General features: G+C 51.6%; 1 pseudogene across 1 annotated transcript; it reads left to right on the forward strand.

Annotated features, from left to right (window-relative positions):
- Window positions 1-9727: 9727 nt before the first annotated feature.
- On the forward strand, window positions 9728-10542 carry LOC308268855 (large ribosomal subunit protein uL22-like; annotated as a pseudogene). Its single transcript has 2 exons — window positions 9728-9884; window positions 10156-10542. The product of its transcript is annotated as a large ribosomal subunit protein uL22-like (transcript).
- Window positions 10543-10746: the final 204 nt, after the last annotated feature.

A 10746-nucleotide genomic window follows, 5' to 3' on the forward strand; every position in this document is an offset into this window, starting at 1 on the left:
CCTGGGCTCGCAGGTACCTCACTCTGATCTCTGTCTCCACTGCACAGGGCTGTCCTCTTCCTTCTCTGGGTTTCTGTGTCTAGACACCTCCCTTCTTTGCCGAAGAAAGAACGAGTCATGGTACACGCCTGTAATCCCGGTATTTGGAAGGCTGAGATAGAAGGATTGCAGGTTCAAGGCAAGTCCCAGCAACTTAGTAAGACCCTGTTTCAAGGCTGGGCGTGGTGGTACACACTTGCAATCCCAGCCTTCAGGAGGTGGAGACCAGAGAGGATGGCGGTTCACAGACAGTCTCAGCTACCTAGCGAGGCCCTTCACAACTCAGTGAGACCCTGTTTCAAAAAATAAAAAGACTAAAATATAGGGCTGGGGGTTCAGCTCGGAGGTACAATGCCCCTGGGTTCCATCCCCAGTAGCACACACACACACATACACACACACACACACACACACACACCTGTTTCAAAATAAAAAATAAAATAGGGCTGGGGGTTTAACTCAGAGAAAGAATGCCCTTGGTTCAATGGTGCCTCAAAAGCCAAGGACGAGAACCATCATGTGACCCAGCCACACTCCTCCTCCTCATCTGTGCAGAAGCAACTCAAGTCGGAACACTAGAGTGTCTGTGCCTGCCCATGTCTGCAGCATCACAATTCACAGCAGCCAAATTATGGAGCCAACCTGGTGTCCAGGAACAGACAAGAGGACAAAGAAGATGTGGTCTATACACACACACGCATTTTACTCGGCCATAAAGAAGAACAAAATTGTGTCATCTGCAGGGAAATGGCTGGAGCTGGGGACCATTCCGCTGAGACCATCCAGGCTCAGGAAGTCGAGGGGGGGTTGTTTTCTCTCAAACGCGGAAGCTACAGAGAAAATAGAAAACAAAAGAAGCTTCAGATAAATGAGGAGAGAGCAAGAGAGAGTGGAGGGGGTCGGGGGAGGGAGGGGGGAGGGAGGCGGGGGAGGGAGGGAGGGGGAGGGAAGGGAGGCGGGGGAGGGGTGGGATGGAGGGAGGGGGAGGGAAGGGAGGGGAGGGAGGGGGAGGGAGGGAGGGGAGGGAGGGGTGGGATGGAGGGGGGGAGGGAGGGAGGGGAGGGAGGGAGGCTTGAGGGAGAGAAGAGCTCAGATAACACTGTGCATCCACAGAGGCGTCACCCCACCCTCACTGTCGTGGGGGGGCACACCAGGGCTGTGTGCAGGCGCATGTACGTCACTCTGAACCTCACTGTGATGTGTAAATGCTCCAATATAAGAAAAAACATAGGGTAAGTCTGGGGTTGGAAGATGAAACCTATGCAGAAGAGAAAAATTCAGGACGGGTCCCCCCACCCCACAAGGCCGGCACCTAGAGCTACGGCTCTGCGCCCACAGGGCCAGCAGGCCCAGAAGGTGCGGGAACGTGTCCACCCTGAGGTCCTGAGCCCAGCCTAGCGCCAGCTGCTCCAGTCAGCACGCGCCACTGTGATCCAGACACCTGACACGTGCAGCGTGGAGGAGGAAAGATGTATTCACTCACAGATTTGAAGATCTCAGTCCATCTATCTATATACAGAGGTTCCTCAAAAGACCAGGAATAGACCCACCCTCTGACCCAGCCACACACTCCTGGACCCTCGTCCCGGGACAGCGGCTGTTTCTTTGTGACCATGTTCTGCCCCTGGAATCCTATCAGAAAAGCTGGGTATAAGCTCCATTTTACATCTGCTGCCAAGCAGGAGCCAGGGCTATAGGTCCTTGAGGCTTAATGGTGGGGAGCAGAGAGAAAGAGTGGGGGTTAGAGCCAGATGCTGCAGCTGCACAGGGCCAGCGCACACACACACACACACACACACATACACACACACACACACTCACTCACACACTCACAACTCACGTGCACGCACACACGCACGCACACACGCACACACGCACACACTCACACTCACACGCACGCGTGCACACACACATGTGCACACACGCACGCGCACATGCGCACGCACGCACACACACACTCACTCACACACTCAACTCACTCACACACTCACGTGCACGCACACAAGCATGCACACACACACACACTCACTCACACACTCACGTGCACACACACGCGCACGCGCACGCACACACACACACACACACACACACACACACACGCTACGCCCAGCCACACCCCCGAGACCCGCCTCTAAGCCTGGCTCCCGGGAGCTGTGAGTGTCACCCAGATCCCACCCGAGCCCTGGGCTAGGCAGTGAGTGAGCTCCAGCGCGGCCCACGCGGCTCTCCTCTGAGGAGTTCTCTGTTCTCCAATGTCTCTCTCCCATACTCAGTGAAACGGGACCATCTTTTTCCCTGAACAGAGGAAGCAAAACCTTCTGAGCACGAGAGGCTGTGGGCGCGCTCAGTCTCCGTTCTGCCGGCTAACTCCGTCAGACCCTGCTCAGTACTCGTGCCTGGAGCCTCCTGTTCTTCTCCGCCCTTGGTGGTGCAGACGCTGTCTTAGTTACCGACCTTCCGCCCTCCCAAAGCCGGCGCTTTCCCCTTCTGCTCACTCGCAGGGAGTCCTGCTCACAGTTATCTGCCGGTCCTCATCGAGGCCAGAGGTGGTGCTCTTAGACCACCTCTTCCCACTCGCGTCTCTATCAGGAAAGCCAGGGATGCACTCTGCACCAATACTAAACTGGAACCCACAGATCCGGTTTCAGGTTCCTTTCTCTCTGGCTGGCAGATTAACCAGTTTCTAACCTTCACAGAAAAGACTCGCCGAGTTCCCATGAGGCCCCTCACCTGCAGCACACCTGGAATCCCAGTGCATGGGAGGCTGAGATCAGAGGATCACAGGTTTGTGGCCAGCCTCAACAGCTTAGCAAGGCCCTCTACAACTTAGTGAGACCCTCTTTTTTTTTTTTTTTTTTTTTGTGTGTGTGTGTGTGTGTGTGTGTGGTACTGGGGATGGAACCCAGGGGCATTCTACCTCCAAACTATACCCCCAGCTCTATTTTTTATTCTTTATTTAGAAACAGGGTCTCACTGAGTTGAGGAGGGCCTCACTAAGTAGTAGTGGAGGTTGTCCTTAAACCGAGATCCTCCTGATTGCTGGCTGCGTTTACTGTCTTTCCAGAATAAAAACGTGTGTGTGGATACTTTCATAACTGGACAGTGTACAATTCTCAAGGGCTGGACCACTCAGTGAAAGCACTCACATGCCCTGGGAGAATTTCCCCACCCAGGACTCAGGGTTCTCTGCAGATCACAGAACCCTGGGTCCTGGATATCCCAGCCCTCACATCACAGCTGTCCTCCTCTGGGTCCGGCTTTCCTAGTTTGGCACGTGCTGTTCGCCACCATTAAGGGCATCCGGGGACACAAACTGGAGATGATGATGCTCCGCTGTCTCTCAGTAACTGTCCCTCCCACGCACTGAAGGGGTGCCAAGTCTAATTTGTCCAATTATAAAACAGCAACATTGGCATCAGGAGATCAGACAACACAACTAGGCAATTTTTCATCCTGCCCAAAGTAACTAGCATCTCTGAGCGTGTACCATTACTAGTCAGAATGGACTGAGATATGCTGCAGTAACAACCCCCCAGTTCTCAGCAACCAGGGTTGATTTCTCACAGATGTCCGCCATGGGTTGACTGGGGACTATGCACCATGATGTCACTCTGAGACCCAGGATGTAGGACATTCTAGCATCTCAACACGTGGCTTCCACAGTCACGATGGTGGGGGATGAGAGAAGACCGGAGTCTTGGAGGCTTCAGGGGACAAGTGATGCCTGTGACTTCCTCTCATGGCACCCTGGGCCTTATTGGCTGCAGTCCTGTCTAACTAGAAAGGGGGCTGGTAAATGTGGGGAGCACGTGGGAACCCCACAAGCAGTAAGTGTTCCTGCCAATATGCCTTATCTCATTTGAGCCTCATGACCCCACAAAACACATAACAGAGGTTTACAAGGGTTATGGGGCTTGCCGCAAGGTCGACAGTGAGTCTGAGGGCCGAGACCTGAGCTTGGCCTGGCCAGCTTCAAAGCCCTCCCAGACAACATGCTGCAGACTCACCACGGAGCCCTGCAAATAGCAAACCCCCCCAAAGGGCAAAACACCATGCCAATTAGTAGGAGAAGCCCAGGATCCTGGAATATTCAAATTCCTCATGTAAATGACAGGGTGTTTACAAATAACCTACACACATCCTTTGATTTACTTCAGGAGAGAGAGAGAGAGAGAGAGAGAGAGAGAGTGTGTGTGTGAGTTGCTAGGGGTAAAATCCAGAACCTCCTGTGTGCTGGGCAAGCACTCTACCGCCAAGTTATATCCACCCACCCCCATTTACTTCCAATCACCTCTAGATGGTTCATTATACCAAATACAACGTAAACGCCATCTAAAGAGCTGTCATCTTATATTGTATAGGAGACAATGACAAGGAAAGTCTGTGCAAGTCCAGCACAGGTGAAGCTCTTTTCTTGAATGTTTGACCCACACTTGGTTGGACTCATGGTTGTAGAACTCGTGAACATGGAGGGCCAACCGTACCTGGAGTGAGACCAGTGTAAGCCCCTGGGCCACACGGCGCCTTCCTTTGGCAGGATGTCGACGCACCTTGCCTATCGGGGATGTGTGTTTCTGCTCGACACCTCTGAGAGCACCTACCCCCTGGGGAAACCAGTTCTGTGGTTTCAGTGGGACCAGGTGCTTTGGTAGGGTCGACGCTTGCATGCAGGCATGAACATGTGTCCCATAAGTCGCCAGAGGGAACATTCCAATGCCTGGCCAGGTCCAATCTCAGGACAGATTCGAGGGTGGGCACGTGACACCTCTTGTCCAATCAGAGTCTTCCCTGGGACTTTTGCTCACGCTTCCAGGAGATACACCCCCATCCTCTGACTACCATCAGAACCACCTTGCCCCACTAAAAAGAGGCCGCCTAGCCAGGCGTGGTGGCGCACGCCTGCAATCCCAGTACTTAGGAGGCTGAGGCGGGAGGACTACAGCTCAGCAAGACCCCAGCAACTCAGTGAAACCCTGTGTTAAAAAAAAAAAACTAAAAACAGTCTGGGGGCTAGCTCAGAAGTAGGACACCCCTGGGTTCAGTCCTTAGTATCAAAAGAAGAAGATGCTACTTGCAGACAAGGAGAGGCAGGGACTGGAGAGAAGATGTTCTTACAGCCCTCGGTGTTTTACTTAAAGCCAGTTCCGCTCCAACCCACACCTCCCATTACAGGAATCAATCATTCTGTTTTTTGCTTACACATATCTGAATTGAGTTCCTATTATTTGTAACCAAAATACACCTTCCCTAATATACTTTCATATATTCACATTACAGACATTTATTGATTAAATGACTGCGAATGTCCTAAACCCTCAGCACTAAAACATGACTACTGATGGTAATAACAGCCACAGGGCCACACGGGTGGTTCCTTGGGACAGGGGGAGGCTGGGGCAGCGCAGGCCTGGGGTCATGTCCTGGAAGGCACTCCAGCTTACAACGTGTATCAGTGCACAAGGCGGTGTCTCAGGACTGCAGAATCCTCCCCTGCACGCAGTTCCCACGGCCCATCCTGCCTCCCTGGCCCCCTGCCTCCACCCCACCTTTCACCCAGCACTAGTGAAGGATTTCAGGGTAAATATTTACAACTTTTATAAAAATAAGACGTGGCTGGGCGTGGTGGCACATACCTGTAGCCCCAGGACTTGGGAGGCTGAGACAGGTTCATGGCCAGCCTCAGCTACTTAGTGAGACCCTGTTTCAAAAACAAAGAATAGGCCGGGCGTGGTGGCACATGCTTGTAATTCCAGCATTTGGGAGGCTGAGACCAGAGGATCGCAGTTCATGGACAGCCTCAGATACTTAGTGAGGCTCTCTGCAACTCAGAGAGACTGTTTCAAAATAAAGAATAAAGAAATAGGGCTAGGGGTGTAGCTCAGAGGTAGAATGCTTCTGGGTTCCATTCCCAGGACCACAAAAAAAATAGAGCTGAGGTGTAGCTCTGAGGTAGAATACTTCTAGGTTCAATCCCCAGTACCAGATGATGATGATGGTGATGGTGGTGATGATGGTGATGGTGGTGATGGTGGTGATGGTGGTGATGATGATGGTGGTGATGATGGTGATGATAGTGATATGATGATGGTGATGATGGTATGATTATGGTGGTGATAATGATGATGGTGGTGATTCTGATGGTGATTCTGGTGGTGATGACAAAGGGATGATGGTGGTGGTGATGATGATGATGGTGGTGATGATGGTGGTGATGATGGTGGTGATGGTGGTGATGGTGGTGATTCTGATGGTGATTCTGGTGGTGATGATGAAGGGATGATGATGGTGGTGATGATGATGATGAGGGTGGTGGTGATGATGATGATGGTGGTGATGATGGTGGTGACGATGGTGATGATGGCGGCGGCGGCAGTGGTAGTGTTAGCGGTGGTAGCGGTGGCGGTGGCGGTGGCAGTGGTGGTAGTGGGAGTGGTGATGTGAGAGTTTGAAGAGCTCAGTAGATGAGCTCTAAGAAGAGGATGTAAACCACATCCCCTGTGGCTCAGAAGGTCTAGCCCTGGCCCGCCTCCTGCCTGCCTCTCCCCTCTCCCACCTTGCTCACTCCTCCACAGACCCAGGGACTCTTACCAGATCCTAGGCCCCTGCCCTTTGCCCGCACTGGTGTCCCCAGCTCATGAGGCACAGTCCAGACACTAGACAGGCGAACAGGCTCCTACGCCTTAGCACCACTCCGGAGAGGCGCCGAGGAAAAGGAATTTTCCAGGGGAGGACCCCAGGCACGAATGGAGTTCAGACCAAGGAAGCAGAGAAAGATGGGGCAGAGGAGCCAAGAGACCCAGGGAGCAGAGGCGGGATACGTGTTCTGTGCAGAGGGAACCGCATATGTGAGGCCCCGGAAACAGGAACATGGTCATCCCAGGTCCCAGCTGCCTCTGCAAGAGAGGTTCCTGCCCAGAGAGGAGGAAGGCTGCCCTGAAGCAGAGGAGTCTGAGTAAGGACAACCACAGCTACCACAACTCTTCTACACAGAGCAGGGCTGCAAGCAGATGTCCCATTCCACAGACAAGAAAACTAAGGCCCAGAGGCTGCCTGGCTGCTCAGCCGGGAGGCAGGGAGGCCAGACCTGGAATCGAGGTGTCTCTGGCCTCGCAGAGCTGGTTTGCACAGGTCCTGAACCCAGAATTGATCCACAGAGCCCTCATGGGGCACCCTCCCCCCACACAGAGAAACAGGCTGGGCTGGGGTGCCTGGCAACACCTGCCTCCTCCCTCACCAGATAACTGCTGTTCCGGGGTGCAAGGGCAGCTCCAGGGCCTCAGAAATCGTAACACAAGCCACAGGTGCCTCGTTCTGGGGGGAGTCAGGATTCTGCCAACCTTCCCCCAGGGCCCTCGCATCGGAAGCCTAATAAGTAAAGCTGAACAAGCGTTCGGAGACTTGCTGAGGCAGACTTTCCTACGTGTAGACTGGAGAAGCAAGTTATCTGGGAGCCATTAGTGCCAGGAAGTGGGAACTGAGCAGCCCCGCTCTGGGGAGGCGAAGCCTCGTCCCGGCGGCCCTTGCTTTCCAACATTTAAGAGATCTCCCACGGGCCGGGAGAACGTGACAGGCGCAAGATACTGGAACGCGACTTTTCTTTACTCCAGGAAGGTTTTTGACAAGAATATAGAAATAATGAGAGCTATTTTTTTTAATTATCAAGTCACCCCAACTGGTCTCCTATGATCACTGCCGGTGGGAAGGCAAACGGGGGCAGCTGCGGCAGGGGGTAATTTGGTAACATCCACCCAATAGTGATTCCACCTGTAGAACTTGGTCCTGGGGATGTATCTGTTCAGTGGAGAATGATGGGTGGGTAGTGGTTCATTGTACTCGTGTTCATAATGGCACACAGAAACAAAGGCAACCTACGTGTCCATCCAGAGGGCAGTGGCTAAGTATGGCACATCCAGTCAAGGGCATATTCTGTCATCTAAAAGAAAAAATGATGCTCTCTGTGTCCCGATATGAAACAACCTCCAAGATAGCCTAGGTAACAAAAGAAAGAAGCAAAGACTATATAGAGTATGCATATACTCAAATAATATATTTGCCTGGCATGGTGGCACGTGCTTATAATCCCAGTACTTGGGAGGCTGAGACAGGAGGATCGCAGGTTCACAGACAGCATCAGCAACTTAGCAAGGTCTTCCCCAACTCAGTGAGATCTTGTTTCAAAATAAAACATAAGCCGGGCATGGTGGCACATGCTTATAATCCCAGCATTTGGCCGAGCGTGGTGGCGCACGCTTGTAATCCCCATGCTTGGGAGGCGGAGACAGGAGGATCGCGCAGGTTTGAAGCCAGCCGCACTGGCGTAAGAGACCGTTTCAAAAATATAAAAATAGGTCTGGGAGTGTAGCCCGCAGGTAGAAGGGCTTCCAGGAACCACAGTACCACCAAAAATAATAATAATAATAATCCCAGCATTTGGGAGGCTGAGACAGGACGATCGCGGTTCACAGCCAGCCTCAGCTACTTAATGAGGCCCTTTGCAACTCAGTGAGACCCTGTTTCAAAATAAAGAATAAAAAATAGGGCTGGGGTGTAGCTTGGAGGTAGAATGCCCCTGGGCTCCATCCCCAGAACCGCTAAAACAAAATAAAATAAAACATAAAACATAAAAGAGGCCAGGGGTGTAGCTCAGAGGCAGAATGTTCCTAGGTTCAATCCCTAGTTCCAATAACCACCATGATGATGGTGGTGGTGGTGGTGGTGATGTATATGTGCATATAATCGCTTATATTGGCTTAGAAGAGTCCTGGATAAATCAACAAGGAACTGGTAAGACTACCCCCTCCAGCAAGAGGACCTAGGTGGCTAGAGCCTGGGAAGGAGAGACTCTGGATCAGACAGCCCTGTGTATCTTCTGGCTCTTGGGCCACATAAAGTAACAAAATGTCACAATATGAAACAGTGTGTTTCACTCCCCCACTATGGAAACAATGTGTCCCTTTGTCCCTAGGATTTAGAACCAGAAACATTGTTTATTTTGAGCTGGTGAGAGTTACAGTCTTGCCACTTGTGGCCTAATTTAGGGCCAGATAATTCTCTCTTGGACCCAGCAATTAGCACTGCGGGATTTGGGGTAGCTTCTCTGCCCTTCTTGCGCTGGGTTCCAGGAGCGCCCCCTCTTCTCTTAATATGACATCCAGAAACATCGCCAGGCCCTGCCTGATGCCCTGCGAACCTGCTCCTGGAAACAGCTCATCTACCATGCTGAAGCCAGGACCAGCCCTAGGAACCCTCAAAGGGGCCAAGAGCCTCTCACCCTCTGTGGATGTGTCAAGATAATTTGCCTCTGTCCAGTGAGACAGCAGAGGCTGAGGCCATGCGCCTGGTAAGGAGCAGAAGCAGGATTCAAATCCAGCCCTACAAGGTTCCAGAGACTGACCATCTCTGCCCGCTGCCTGCAGGCCTCAGCTACCTTGGCTTCCAACTAGATAATCATCCCAAACTCCCTTGAATTTCGCCCCTTTCAAGGCTTCCAGGAAACCAATACATACCCGGAATATGCCACACCAATGAAAGCAGGCACCCGGGACCCACCCAACAACACTACGGCCATTTTTCTTCCTGAGCTGGGCTCGAGCTGACCTCTGTCAGACTCCAACGTGGAAAAGGATCATGTGTCATCAAAAAATAATGGACAGCTCTTCCTTTCAATGGTCTGAGGTTATCTGTGAAAATGGTTCTCTACTCTATTGACCCAGAAAACCCCACAAAATCATGAAAAATCAAGAGGTTCAAGTCTACATGTTCACTTTAAGAGCACCCATGAAACTTCCTCACCACCAAGGTATATAAATCCTAAAAGCCACCAAGTATCTGAAAGATGTCACATTATTATTATTATTATTATTATCATTATCATTATTATTATTGTGGTACTGGGGTTCCTGGAAACCCTGCTACCTCCGTGGAAACCCTGCTACCTCCGGGATACACTCACAGACCTATTTTATATTTTTATTTGGAAACAGGGTCTCTTAAGCCAGTGCAGCTGGCGAACCTGCATGATCCTCCTGTCTCCACCTCCCAAGCGTGGGGATTACAAGCATGCGCCACCACGCCCGGCAAGCTGTCACTTTAAAGAAGCGTGTGGCATTCCAATAGTGGACTTGGTAGGCGTGCCCAGGCCGCACAGTGGGGCTGGACACAAGGTCTATGGCCCAAAAAGAGTGCTGAATTTCTGCTGTACATGCTTAAAAACACAGAATGCAATGCTGAACTTAAGGGTTTAGATGTTGATTCTCTGGTCATTGAACACATCCAAGCCCCTAAGATGTGAGGCCACCGTCTGTACAGAGCTCATGGTCGAATTAACCCCTACATGACCTACCCCAGCCACACGGAGGTGTTCCTCTCTGAGAAGGAGCAAACTGTCCCTACACCAGAAGAGGAGGCTGCACAGAAGAAAAAGATACCCCGGAGGAAAGGGAAGAAACAAAAACTAATGGCACGGGAATGAGTTCAGCAAAAAATAAATGCAAAGAAAAGTTAAAAAATAATAAAATAAAAATAATGGGCAGGAGCCGGTTGCGGTGGCACACACTTGTAATCCCCGCGCTTGAGAGGCTGAGACAGGAGGATCACACAGGTTCGAAGCCAGCCTCAGCTACTTAGTGAGGCTCTCAGCAACTTAGTGAGACCCTGTTTCCAAATAAAATATAAAATAGGTCTGGGAGGATATCCCAGAGGTAGAAA

Source organism: Muscardinus avellanarius, assembly GCF_963383645.1.
Source record: "Muscardinus avellanarius genome assembly, chromosome: 10".
In the NCBI taxonomy this organism is placed as follows: domain Eukaryota; kingdom Metazoa; phylum Chordata; class Mammalia; order Rodentia; family Gliridae; genus Muscardinus; species Muscardinus avellanarius.